The 15,124-nt window shown below is 30.8% G+C and overlaps 1 protein-coding gene across 1 annotated transcript in view; it reads right to left on the bottom strand.

The window, feature by feature from the left end:
- LOC118071681 (homeobox protein ceh-37-like) overlaps positions 1-9,156 on the bottom strand; it is a 28,953-nt gene extending 19,797 nt beyond the window's left edge. Inside the window, exon 1 of the mRNA XM_035090990.1 lies at positions 8,892-9,156. The gene's annotated coding sequence lies outside the window, so the exon portion shown is untranslated. The remainder of the gene's footprint in view (positions 1-8,891) is intronic.
- Between the last annotated feature and the right edge of the window lie 5,968 nt (positions 9,157-15,124).

Here is a 15,124-nt window from a genome sequence, read left to right on the forward strand (position 1 = left end):
AATACTCTATCCAATTAAATTCAATAACAGATATATTTTTAAGACATGAAAATGTTACGTAATCAATCTTATTACCAATTAAAATTAACACTAATTCTCTTAGATCTTTCAAACTCACATTCAAATGAAAATATCATTTATCTTTGAAAAAAATCAAACAAATCATTTTTACAAAAAAAAAATTATTATTATTAATTATATTAGTTGGACTAATCAACAGTCTATACAATCTTCATTTTTAGTATTTAATAAATAATTTCATAATCATTTTTCTGTTAAAGTATTTTTAAAGTTACTTTATATAAGAATATATATAAAATTTAATGTGATATATCTTTTATAAGATATTTAGTGCCTCACCCGCAACGTCTTCGTTGACTTAACGCGTTTAATAGGGGTTAACTTTACATATAAGCTTGGCAGTACTTCAGTTACTTTATCGTCTTGTATCTAAAAGCTTCTACATTCATTTAACAATCTCATAACAGCATCAGCATCACTAAAATAAACATTACACCAGGAACATAAAATATTGAGAATCTGCTTTTTGAATATCAATATCATGATTTTGACTTTCAACGACAAATATCACTCAGATCTCTATTCATAAATATGAGGGGTAAGTGTTTGAAATCACGAGTCCATGACGAATTTATCCCCGGAAACCGGAAGCAATGACCAACCCTTCGTAAAGAGGGTGGACAATAATAGTCAGTCGACGCCCCAATGATAAGCTCTAATCGTCAATTTGAATTTAATGTATTAAAATACATCAGCAATCTTGAAATATTTATTATTAAATACTTTATTGTATTTCAAAGTAAATAAATCATTAGCTCTATCATATTTGAGTTATTTTAATATAAAATAGTCTAGTACATGACACAATGAAGAAACTTTGATACATTCAACCAACCTCAATTGTTTGCTACTTTTAAATACTTAATGAAGAATTAAGTCGTAGTTTTTAAAATTAAATTACGCTTTTATTGCTTACATCACTCTAATTTACCAATTACTCACAAGCAAATATATTTGTGGCTCTCTTTTAAACTTCATTACTGACAAAGGTCTACATAAGCATATCATATTCATTAACTACATTTAAGTAGACTCAAAGATCTATTTATAATCACTTGACGTTTTTATATTTAATTATTTATTTATATTGAAATAATTTTAAACATTATTTCAGCTGAAACATAGTCCATAAATTGAATCATAAAGAGTAAAACTTGATGTAAAGATTTTGATCCCTTGTGTATTTGAATTCGATGATGCGAGTACACATCAATGCTATGACAATAAATGAAAAAGAACCGGAAGGAGAGTAAGGGTGACAAAGAAAAGGATCAAGCGAGTGTAATGCGGTGGAATCAAGTGGATGTTTTGGTAAAAAAGGCATCGAGAAGTGGTACTCGGTCATTTTATTTTGATGTTTGGACTTTGGAGATTTTTTTTAGTTTACAATAATTTTAATAATTTCAATAATAATATTTCTCTTGGAAAAAAATCTTAAGATAGTTTAACATTCACATGTCGGCAGTTAAAATAATAATGATTTTTTTTTATTGTTTTAAAATCCATCAAACAACTTTCTATCTAGTGTGAGTGTATGATTTGTAATGATAATTCATAAGTTGAAAGCAATAGATATTAATGAGACATGAAAGAAAAACTTTTATTTATTTAAATTGGTTTGATTAGCATTGATTGGCAATTTCTTTCTAGAAAATATAATGAAAAAGCAATAACTGGGTGGTAAATTATGTTGAAATTTAACTTAAACACATTTTAAATACTATTTTTTATATTAAGGTATTATTTATTGTGGATCAACTGTGTCGATTGATAATAAATCATCGATTTCTGGTAAAATTGAATAAAGACAATCACATAAGCTCATGTATTTTTGTATTTCTTTGAGTAATTAGTTCTCTTAAAAAATAGGATAAAAAATGTTAATCAAAATAATGACGTTATTTTAAATCACTTTTAGTGCATTTTAGAAATATGATTTTTCAGATCAATTAAAATAAAAACGATTGTCTTCTGTAAATTTGTCAATGCTAAATTACCTTAAAATATTAGAAAAAAGAAGAAAGAATTGATTGAAAAAGATGAAATGATTTAAAATCGGAATCAAAACAATCACAACTCCATTTAACAAAATCACAAAATCATTGATTAAATATAGATATAACACTTGGTTTATTTAACGTTCATTTTCTCTAGGCATGATTAAATTAATCTGCCAATTTACCAATTACGCGGATAAATTTGTTTGATAGCATTCTCTCTGTGGTGTTCATCGATCACTGGAGAATCAGATGTGGCGCGTGAATACACACACTTTGTCGATACTCATTGCTTTCATGCTTATTCTCGTTATCTCTAACGTTGTGTAGCTTTCTCTTGTGATTATATACACATGTATGAAAGCATATGTGCTATAGTAAACATAGATATATACATATATATATATACTTGTGTACAGATACACAAAATACATACTTAGTTGGCTTGTATGCGAATAAAACATGAAGCATGCGTAACCGCGTGGCTCGAGGCACAGATTCAACGAGCTCAATTGGTGCACCACTAGATAGGAGGAGGATCATATTGATTCTACGATTACATAGCCTAAAATCCACCAGCATATCACTGTAAATCTTTCTTAACCATGTATAAAATTACATTTCAGTAGTAATATCATATTTATTTACATTATTCTACTGAGAATAATCATCAACTCATCAATACATCATTCCTTCCAACTATTTCTTTATTATTATCAATTATTATTGAAATTATTTCAAGGCTGATAAGCAATTTATTTAACTATTTAACAAGTTGTTATTATGTAGATTTTAAGGGCTAAAAAGATTACTCTTTCATTTAAGAAGAAATAGTTAATTTAAATATGTTGAAGACTTTGATTGTATTAATAGCAATTTGAAGATTTGTGAAATTGGTTATGTGATAGTTTAGAATAGAATAGAGATGTTTGATGGAATAGCTAGAGGGGATGAAAAGATGAGAAGAAGACGAAGGGTAATGAAGAGAAGAACGGCTGAGAAGAGGAGGAAAGAACGAGACGATCAGGGGTTCTGTGGTCTCGCCCTACGGGCACTATTTCCAACAGAATCGTTTCAAGACTCTTCGAATCCTGCTATATTCCAATTGCCTCCTGTTTGATATGCACCAATTTGGTCCAATATGTCGCGCCCCTAGACAACGATCCTGCATACAAGAGTCTGATCCACGTTGGCTTCAACTACTGCTGATATTTCTTCAACTCTAGAAACTCCAACTGAAATTTTTCTATTTTTCATCTTTCAATATATTTATTTATTTTGAAGAATAATTTATCAGGATGTCATAAATTATTAAAAAGACATTGAAAGATCACTCCCTTCTGGCTTACAATAGATGGGATGGAATACAAAATTATTGTATAATATTTAAAATAATAAATGAATGATTTTTTAATTTAAAAACAGAAAATAATGGGTTTACTTCAATAAAGTTATTAATAAATAAAGTAAAGCATTAAAAAGCCAATTGAAAATTTTATTAATGAATAAATTGAAATTATAATTTAATACAATAATTAATTATTAAATGTAAGATTTCATTTTCTTTAAAATGTATTGAGATAAAATATTTGAACCTTACTTTTGATATTTTAATTCAAAATGATAATTTCAATTCCAAACTGTATTCATTTTAATTTTATAATTTTATCACAATTAATTATTCGAAATTACTGTCTATAACAACTATTTAATATGTCTTTATAATTGAATTATTTGAACTGGAGTATTACTTAAAGGATATTTTTGGCTATTACTACCAGATAGAACCATTCCTTCTTTTACATTTCTAATTTAATAATTCATTTTGATTAGTTATAATGAAATTAATATTTAATTCTTTTAATTTCTCTTTCATTTGTAATTAAATATTTTTGCGAAAACGTTTTATATTTTTTTGCATACTAAATTGCATCTGAAGCATTATTAAAAGCAATTTTGATCAATTAAATATAATGAGAAATATTTTTTAGAATAAATAAATTTTAAATCTATTTGTTAATTTTACATTTTTAATAAAAAACGTATCGGCACGTAATGCTCCATGACGTGAAATTATTAATAAACAATTTCTCGGTTGCATTGAATTTATTTAAAAAGTAATATAGAAAATAAATGGCTGATTTATTTGAAAATTATTCAGTCTCATTGAAAAAAGTGTATTATCGATATTTTATTCAAGTATATAAATCTTCGACAGGTATGTTTACATAATAATTTATATAACATGAAATAAGTGTAAATATATTTGGTACATAGTGTAATCTATATTGCTACTTCAACCCGCATCTTATATTCTTCTCAATACATTTTTCTCTCTTTTTCCCACCTCTCCTGTTTTACGCCTTTCGACTTTTCCAAGATTTATTCCTGCCGCTTCCTCGCTAAATCGCTTTCCGGTAAAATTTACGACCGGGCAATAATACCAACTCTAACACTATCGCACTTAGGTTTATCATATGTGGAGCTTGTCCACCAACACCATCAGAAACATCTCCAAACGCCTCCACCATAGCAATGCCGAGCATTGACCGACTCCACCCGAAGAAGATGAAGAAAAAGAACAAGTCATAGTAGTGGTGGTAGTAGAAATACATAGTAGTCCAGATATTTATTCTTAGCACGTTCTTGGTTTCTTCTTCATCTTCATCTTCAAAGCTATCTGACCTCATCATCATCTTGAAATACCATCAATCTTTTCTTATCAACATCACACAATTAATTATGTTATATTTCAATTAAATAACCTACGGGTTTTTTGCAATTCTCTATTATTAAATTAAATAAAAATTCTACTTAAATGGAAACATTGAAATAGTTCATACACAAATTATTAAATTTACTATCAAATATTATACTTCAAAAAAGAAAAGTATTTTTAATAAACATTAATTTCCTTAAATAACCATGAGTAGAGTATTTTTTTAAATTAATTTATTCATTTAATTAATCAGTTAAATGTATATTAAGATAGATAATTTAATTAATTTTATCATTTTCTTGACCAGGTTTTATTCAATTAAGAATATATATTCAATTAAAAATAATCTGGTATTACTGTTGCACCAAAAAAGTATAATATGCTATTTAACAATCTTTCTTTTTTAACGAAAGCAAGACCATCACTTTTCTTTATTCTCGTGCAATTCATTTTAGCTCAGTACATCTAGACTGATCACAATTTTATTTAACCTGTTTTCTGTTTACTTCCATTTTAGTTTAAAAAAAAAAAAATTCTCAAAAATCCTTCGTCAATTTTTCAACACTTTTTCGGATTTTTTTTTGTGGCACATCCATTATTTTTTTTTCTCTTAATACCATGTAAAATTTTCAAATAAAATATTCATATTGCATAGAATAGATAAACAATCATGGTATTAAATACAAAAGCCTTTTAAAAAATATGTAATAAAAAATGAATGAAAATAAATAGTGAAAAATTGATCGATCCAAGCGGATATTGATAGTTACAATCCGATATCGTGAAAGTAGTTTTTTACCAGACTGTCCACGTGGGTTTTAGGGGAAGCTTAATGTGGTTTGTAAATCCATGGATTCGCAGTGTTATGAAGCTTTGAATAAATAAAAGTATGGACGTGGACAAGTTGTGTAAGACCAGCGTTATTCCCTACTACTGTACTGTGACTCTGTTACATTTGCTACATTGGAGGCAGTAAAGCCGATCATCAGCTATACATACAGTGACCAAGCTGACTGCATCGTTGATCGGTAAATTTATTTGTGACGCGACCAATTATTCATGGTGAGAGGCGCGCCGATTAAAACGCTTGAGTGAGGTTTCCTATACCTCTATTGGTTGAAATCGAAGCTTGAATGTGACATAAAAATGGCCAAAAACAAACCAGGAAAATTGTGATTGTGGAATTCTAAAGATTACTGTATCATTTGCACATACGTTGGATCAAAATATTCAAACAAATTGATACCACAACTTTTCATGTACCCTTCGTACTTAAATTCACTAATTGACTTGTCAAAAATTCATCACGTCATTACCAGAAAAAATCTACCTTCATACTCAACTTGTTATTTCAATCTTTTTAATTCAAGATTTTTCTGGATTACTTCCAAATCTTCTCTTTCAAGTTTTCTGTTTAATGACAATTTTACATGATTTTACTTGATTATTACCCTAACTCTCATAAAATTCTGCTCTTTAAAGGTGCCAATATGTGAACCATGCTAAATCTTCAGGATAAAAAGGGTCACCGGTACTGAACAAATAATCTTTTTTATTGTTATCAAGTGATCTAGAATTGTCAGACATTCATACTATTCCTCCATAGAAGATCATTGGAATCAATCCCAGACGAGTCTTCATATGCTTAATCTTATGGACTTTCAATTTCTCTTTTTCGTCTGAGCCTTTTAACCATCATTATAAATCTAGGAAAGTTCGAGTGTTTAGTAATAAAGCGTTTAAAGTGTTTAATAATAAAATACCTAAGTGTTTACAATGTTGAACACCATAAACAAACTATAGCATGTTGGTAGACGGTAAGAACCCAAGAAGACAAAGAAAAAATATGTGATTTATATAACAAAAAATTATATATTTATATTAAATATAATTTTAAATAATGAAGTTACAAAAAATATTTGACAAAATTATTGATCAAATTTATTTAAATATAAAGGTCAGATTAGGACCTATAATTTAATGGGGGTCATAATGTAGGACGATGGCACCCCGTTGAGCTCTCATTACCCGGCCACACGGTCACTCTGATAATGATAAAAAGCACATGCAGCATTATCATTGTCGAGTGTATAGTATTAAACTGTAGGGGGCCAGGATTAGGATGTCGGCCATTACCGCGCGTCACTGACCGTTTATTCTGTGTTACGCGGCACGGTAGACACTTCCTTTAAACCCTATCTCGTTATGTGTATGTTATATCTATGTGTATCTACACATTAAGATGGACATTTAACGATATTACATATTTGCATCCGATTAAATCTCTAACTAATCAATCATCGTTAAACGTCATCTTATAGGTATCATCTGCAAGTGCCACGAGCCACTTCTTGCCCTCTCTTGCCACGACCAACATGCTATATATGTTGCTCTAACTTGATTGACCATACTTCAGCCTCATCGTCGTTGATATTGCGGATCTGAATAAAATTAATCAGTCGACTATTTTCATCAATTTGTTTCGCAAACGCTTAATATACTATCCTTTGTCTTTATTATCACCATTCTGATTTCATTTTTAATGTTATTTTTAAACTTCTTCTTTCATTTATGCATTTAGCAATTATTTTTCACTTCTTTTATAAATAATTGGAATCAAACTATCATACTGTATTTCTAATCTATATATTTTAAATAAAAAAATAATAATAAAGAACAGATTGGTATAATATTCTCTTAAAAAATGGATTAGTAAATATTCATTGCTTTACAGTGATTCTACTCATCTATTTTCAAACAGCTAAAATACTAGATCTGTACCAACATATTTTTTCAACGAAAACAAAACAAACTTTATTTAATTTTCTTTTAAACTTAAATATATATTTTATTCTATTTAAAATTATCCAGTTAAATATTAGAAACAAAAAATTAGTTTAAATCTAACAAATTGATGTCTATTTTAGCTCGTGCATTTAAATTCCATTGGAAATTAAATTAAATTTACAGAACTCTTTAACTCACGCAAATCAAACGAAATGAATTTTATGGAAGTTAAGAAGAGAATGTATATTTAACAAAAAATTTTTTATATTTTTATTGTTATTATCAAGAAATATTATGAAGAAATGACGTCAATGGGTCAGGACCTGATTTATCCGTGTATATTTGTATGCATCATCTGTGGGCTAGTTGTCTGCGACAATATATAGCAAACTACTGCAAACTTATGTACGCAGTAGATGACAATATTAGAGATTAGAAACTGAGAAAAGAATGAAGAGAGAGAGAAAGAATAAAGACGAAGACGAATAAAGATGGAGAAGACCCGCAGCTGTCGCCCTGGCTGCCAACACAATAATATCTAATTAATTTATTAATAAGGTTAAGTTAGCAGGATTGGACGGCAGACAGCGCGCGCCACCGTCGACCACAATGTCTGTTACTTACTGCACATTATCTACTAACGAATTTTGCCTTCTTTCCAATTAGTGTCTAATCAACTTTAATAAATTGACAATGGTTTAAAAAAAAATATTATTTCTTCGGATTTCTTCTTCTTCTTTTTTTTTCAAGTTTTCATTTCAAAGTGATTGGCTTTTTCAATGAAAGAAAGAAGATGATTTGTGGCTTGTAAAAGTTCTGACAAGCTTTCTGGAGAAGCTTAGCTGTTGTAGACAGCTGCCGCTATGTCCCTAGAGGGATTCGACAGGGTTGCACTCTGACAAAAATAAGTTCTGACAAACGCCCTTATACCCTGTTATCATTTGATTTGGTTAAAAATTTTTTGCGCAAAAATCTCAAGTTACTTTAATTGATTTATTGAATTTGTTTAGATTAATATTGATTGAACTTAATAGCATATTTTAAATGCATTTAACAGGCTTTATTATTATTTTCAGAAATTTATCATAGACTATATTTTAACACATTCCAATTCATCATGCATTTTAATTTGTATTTAAATTTTTTAATGCCTGCTTAATTGATTTGTGAGTACTAAATAATTTTCATATTGACATCCAGATATTTATTTGATTGCTTTTACATGTTAATTGCTGTTTAATTTTTTTAGTAATTTAAAATAATGAAAAGATAGATTATGTTAGTGTAAGTAAATGAATAAATGTTACCTTGAGAAGTGGTGGACTATGTGTTGTTGGATGATAGTGTCCGGTTGGTGGGCTCGCAGGAGGCCCAGTGCCTCCGGGCGAGACAGCACCACCACTGGGGGTGAGAATCCTGGACTCGTGGCTGAACAACACTTTTCCGATCTCCTCCGCGACCTCGCGGACCTCCCACGACCTCCAGAGTCTTCCTTCCTGGTAAGATTCGTTGTCGGTCTTGGCGCCGTGACCGACGCTCGAATCACCAACACCTTCAAATCCCGTGTCTATCCGTTATTCAAACACTTAATAAATGCAATGTTTATTACCACTGTGTTCTCAAATCAATGATTCCTTAGCTGCTTCTGTTCACTTTCAGTTAATTTATTATCGAAAGTTGCACTAATTTTTGCCATTTATTGAAACTCACTTCACCTGTAGAGCTTTCACAATGATTTTTTTATACACTAAATAACGAATCCTTCATCAAGCTAGGATCAATCAGGATTGTATTGATCAGTAATTGAATCCTGGATATTCAAAACAACCGGTAACTGTTCATCGCAAGCTTCGTCTTGATACAGAGATGGAAAAGAAGTTGAGGCAACCAAGTAGCCAGCGTGTGCATGAGCTTGAATTCCACCAAGGCAACCGAAAGCATGTCTAAAAGGCGTGGCGAGCGTGCGTGCTACTGTATGTGGGCGTTTGTAGAACCCCCACTTGCAAGCACCATCTTTGACGGAAATGGGGATGGACCACGTGGTTTTATTGGGCAAATAACGCAAACGACAAACATATCTCGGTTATACTACAAGGTACGACTTAAAGAACGAAATCATGTGGTAGTATGTGTGCGAGGGTTGATCTTAAGGGGGTAGTTGTGTGCTGGCCAATGTTATAGCGGATAGTTGTCCTGGGTGTAAATCGTGTTTATTCCTCATCTAGAGTGATTCTCTATATTGACTTGGTACAACAACCCTTCCTTTTCTTCTTTCACTCCTCTCCACTTCATACTCTCATATACTTCCTTCTTCAGCTTTCTTTGCTTTTACCACTAACATCACACAGTCTTTACCATACCATTTTAATAAATATTCACTATTTAATTTTCATGGAGATTGTTTCTTAATTGCGAATATATTTTGCATCATCATGATCACCTGATGGTTTTAATACTTTCAAATTAGGGAACACTAGTGTTCAGTATGTTCTTAGGAAAATGAAAAGTATTATTTTTGATGATGAATATTTCAGAATTGAATGAATATATTTATAAGCTGATTATTATGTAATGATTTGGATAGTACTTTAGATTCATAACACTTAGTTAGAAGTATCTTACAAAATTTTGGTTGAATTTAGTTGTTTATTCCTGGTGCCAGCCTGTTTGAAAGCTGGTCTAGATGAAATTGAGTAATGAAATAACCTCATTAGATCGCTACTGGGCGTCGAGAAGTGAAGAGAGGGAGACTTTGAGTTAGAATTTAGCGTCCTTTGGAGTCTGGGATCGCATCAGAGACATGAGAGAGTAATGTAACGCGCGGAATAACATCAGGGATAGTAAGAGAAGGATACACTTGTGCCCAGAGAGACTTTGGCAAGTCGAAAAAGTCAACGAGAATGACAGAGATACCATGTTTAGTATTGAAGCATGGTAGAAGGTGTAGGTGTAGCGTCGCACTGGAGAAGGACAGATGGTGGCGCGAAGAAAGGGGAGATGCTAATACATAAAGTAGCTTAAAGTAGAAAATTGTGGAAGCGTCGTGATGCTTGGTGATTGCGTTACCTCCGGGCTTTGATTTAAAATGCAACGAGGGGCATTACGGAAGTGTGGAGGATGGTAGGATGAAGAGGAAAAGAGAAAAGATGGAAAGATGAAGAGAGAGGGAGAAAAAGAGAGAAAACAAGAAAACAGAGAGTCTACTACGCCCGCGGGATAGCACTCGGGGTAGGTCGACTTCTCCTACACGCCATCTTCATCCCCTTTCCTCAACACTCCTTTTCATTCCAGAGGGGATAAAGAGGAGTAGACTCAGACATCCTCCACTTTACAAATTCTTTTTCCTTCCCTTGATTCGTATGTTTGGCTACGACTCCAGAAAATTTTATTGATTTATTTTTCCTTTTTTTTCTTCTTCTTTCGTACTTTTCAAGTTATTTTTTAACAAGCCAACATTCACAAATTGATTTAATGTAGCTCGAATTAGCAGGAAATCATTTTGTCCTTGGAAATAAGAGAAATCTATTTTTATTGATTGATTATTTTACCACATTTGGTGATTTATTTTATTTTAATGATATTTATTAATCTACTTTTAACACTATATTTTAAAAAATCCCATTTATTTGTACTATCAATTTCACGAAATTATCCAAATCATGTTCTTAATAAAATTATTTACAGTTTAATTCATGGAAAAAGAATCTTCATTTATTTCCACATTTTTCTAGAATCTTAGATCTTGTTTGGCTCTAAATATATTTTTTGAACTCCTACCAAATTTAATAAAGTGAAATCTTGATTGAAACTCAACAATGAGAATTGAATAGCAATGAATCAATTGAAATAATATTAATAAAAAAGATATAAATTTCTTTTATGCTGTCAGGATTTTTTAGAATTCACCAAATAAAAACAAAACTATGATTTAGATAATAAACGACAATTTTTTTACAATAAAACTATTTTATTATTCCATTAAAAGGATACTGAAAAGTGATAAAAAAATGTTCAACCTTTAAATAATTTGAAAAAAGTTGAATTTTAGATATTATTGACAGGAAATACATGTTTTATATGTTGGTTGATATTGACAGGTAGTAACCCACGTTAAATCATCTGTCGAGGTCCGTTCAAAATCTCCAGAGGTTTCACCCTGTTATATTGTAACCTGTCTGTCTCCTGTCACTCTTCAAGCAACCCCAAAGTCAAGAATTTATCTTGGAATGACCTATTGCCATAAGTCTTAATCCAAAGTTTATATTCAATCACATTTAAAAGATATCCTTCACTTCAATTTATACTCTCATCTTCAATATTTTTCTTTTACTTCAAATCAATTTAAACTCAACCAATTTATATTAACTATTATTAATCAATAATAACGACTATCATGATTCAAATTGGTCGATTAATATCTCCTAAGAGCTTTTGAAAGCTTCATTCTTCTTACTGACATAAGTTTTTCTATCAAATTCAATTACTCAAAGAATTAAATTAAAAAAATTAGAAGCTTGATGGCCAATCAATGAGATTATTTTATCAAGACTTGTTCTGAATAATTCAATTGCATTCTGTTGAAATGATAAGTCACATTACGAAGGCATGAAGGGTGTATGTAGTTTTAAAAAACTACTTTGCAAATTAAGAACCACACCATAGAAGATTCTTATATCAAGGATAGATGAGAAGCTGCATGTTGAAGCGGGATGAATGAATAATAAATGCAGTTATCGTTTAGTTGATATTTTGAGGGGGACGAGTGAGATGCTATAACAAGAGTACAGAGAAGGAACATGGGGTAGAGGGAGGTTAGAGAGGTGGAGATCAAAGCTACTCATCGTAATATCTTCCCTCTTTCTTTCTCCCATGCTTTTACTTATAAATATTATTTTCATTCCTCGTCACACACCACACACGCTTTTACATATCTAAAATGTTTGCATTCTTGATCTGATCTGATCCATTACGTGACAACAAAAAATCTACTTGAAAGTATAACATGTACACTTGTTGTCAGGGGGAAAAACTTTATTGTGTGAGGTTGTCAAACCAATTCTATTCTATTCAAAATCACTGAAATAGTTGTTAAATAATTATCCAGTATTTCTAACATTAAAATGCTCCATTCATTTTGAATAATTATTGTCTAGTGAGAAGGAACATTTTTAAGTGTTTTTGTTGTGCAGAATATTTTTTGCAGATCTTTCTTTCAATTTTGTGGAATTAAGATAAACAATTTTATTCGAGCGAATTGGTTATTTTTTTAAACAAAGTAACTGTTGATTGAAAGATTTATTTTTAATAAACAAATTGATATCGTTACTGAACAATAAACAATTTTAGAATTATTTTAAATTTTAAATTTTTATAGAAACAATTATTCTGAAAGACTTTAAATAAACTTATCAATAATTTTCAAGTAATAAATACTGGGTACACTTATCCCTAAATGTGAGGAAATATTTTTAATTATCTCATAATTAGAATTTATTTATTCTAAGAAAGGTACTTTGTTAAATTAACAAAATAAATCAATTCATTTACATACAGGAAATTTGTTTATTAAATTTACCGTCATATTAGAATTGAATAGAAGAAGAATTAGAGGTGTCAAAAAAATAACTAAATTACGAGTAGTAATAGTATTTGTCAAAAAAATAATTAAAAAGAAATAAGTAATTTCTATCACACTCAACTTGTTATTGGTTTATTTCAAAAATTATTAAAACCAGACAAGTAGAAATCTTTTAGTTCAACCTAAATCAGTACAATCATGTTATTTTTTCATCACAAATAAAAATACACTTGTTATATTAATAAAACTAAAAATGTTCTCTTTAATTTAGTAGAAAAGTTCTTTCAGTTATCACGTAAACTATCTTAACAAAATCAAAGAGGAACATAGTCTGATACGTAGTAGTAATTAAAAGCACCAATAAGATAAATGATTGATAAAATAAATAAAAGAAAAAAAGTGTTAAGTGGATCTATCAGAATGAGGGATTTTTCGAATTGGATTTGAAAAGTATTGGATTGAAGTTTGATGAAAGTATATAGAGTTGGTGGTGTGATGAAGCGGCTAATAAGCGATAACGATGGCTGAAAATAATCGAATGTAGGGTTTCCTGGTAGGGAATAGTACACTACTACGGTTAGATATACGATGAAGAGCAAGAGAGTTGTGAGGGGTTGATTCCCTGATTGCCGGCGGTTCTGAAGCATTTCTCTTTCTCTCTCTCTCTCTTGCTTACCACACTGGTAGACAACGGGACAGATGGAAGCGTAACGAGTATACAATGTGATGCAAATTGGCTGGACCCACTCAGCTCGACCAGTCAATCGCTTGGACTACCAACAGCAGCACCCGAGCTATGGTATTACTAACATCGCTATTCTATTATGACATTACAGTCTCTCTCGCACGCTCACTCGTGCCTATTATCCGCTCCTCTGACTCCACCACCAACACTAACTCACTATCCCAGTAGGCAACCAATCAACTAACTCGGTAACTACCTGCCACCCATACGAGACAATGACGAGATCGCCTAAGGCCATTGAGTTACATCCCTATCAAATGATTCAGTGTGGCTTAACTGTTAATTCAATCTTCTACTTGATGAATTGTCAAATTACTTATTTATACTTTTTCATCCTTTCTGCTCATTTAACTTTCAATTGTCCTAACTTTTAATTCAACTATTTATTCATAAATACAACATTTTTTTTATTACTTACATTCCAGTATTTTATTTACACCTTTCAGATATTTCGTTGAATTTTCTATCATATGAATATGTTCGTTGTCAATTTATTGCTCACAATAAATTCGACTAACCCCAAAAACTCAAATTTCATTGCCTTTTTATCATTATTTTGAACCATTGTATGAATTTGATATGTCGAGTACTTTCATTGAATTTTAAAATAACTATGACTTGTGTTGAAATAATTAATACTGTTCCAAGTGTTTTGATGTTTAATATATTATTAATTAATTTTCATATCTATGTGTTATTGAAATTAATTTTTAGATAGTTCAAAAGAATGAGGATTCACCACAAGTTACCATGAACGCCATCTATGACATTTATGACAACTAGACTATCTCAAAAGATAATTGATCAATATAATGTCGGCTTCAGCAGATAGATGACATGACAAGTCAATTGAGAAGAAAATGAAAAACATCAGCACCATCTACAGAGTCGATCGACAACTTGAAATCAGACAAAGACATTTTACGCAAAAGAAAGACACTGATGAAAAATATGCAGACAAAAGTGGGGGAGCGAAATCCCACTCTGAAGTCTCTGAATCCGGGCTACTGTCCTGGTCGCTGAAACGATGCAGCAGACACTTAAAAGTGACGCTCGCGGTAATAGTTGCGTGTATGGTGAGTAGTGTTTTTTGATTTGATTTATTCGTCGCCATTTCAATAAAAATAACCGATTGTCACTGGGAAATAAACATCAGAGAGGTGGTGCAGGGGTGGGGATTGATGGAATTCGAATTAGTCAAAGTAGTCTAAGGCACG

Source organism: Chelonus insularis, unplaced genomic scaffold (assembly GCF_013357705.1).
Source record: "Chelonus insularis isolate UGA/USDA-ARS -01 unplaced genomic scaffold, ASM1335770v1 contig_88_pilon, whole genome shotgun sequence".
NCBI classification, from domain to species: Eukaryota; Metazoa; Arthropoda; class Insecta; order Hymenoptera; family Braconidae; genus Chelonus; species Chelonus insularis.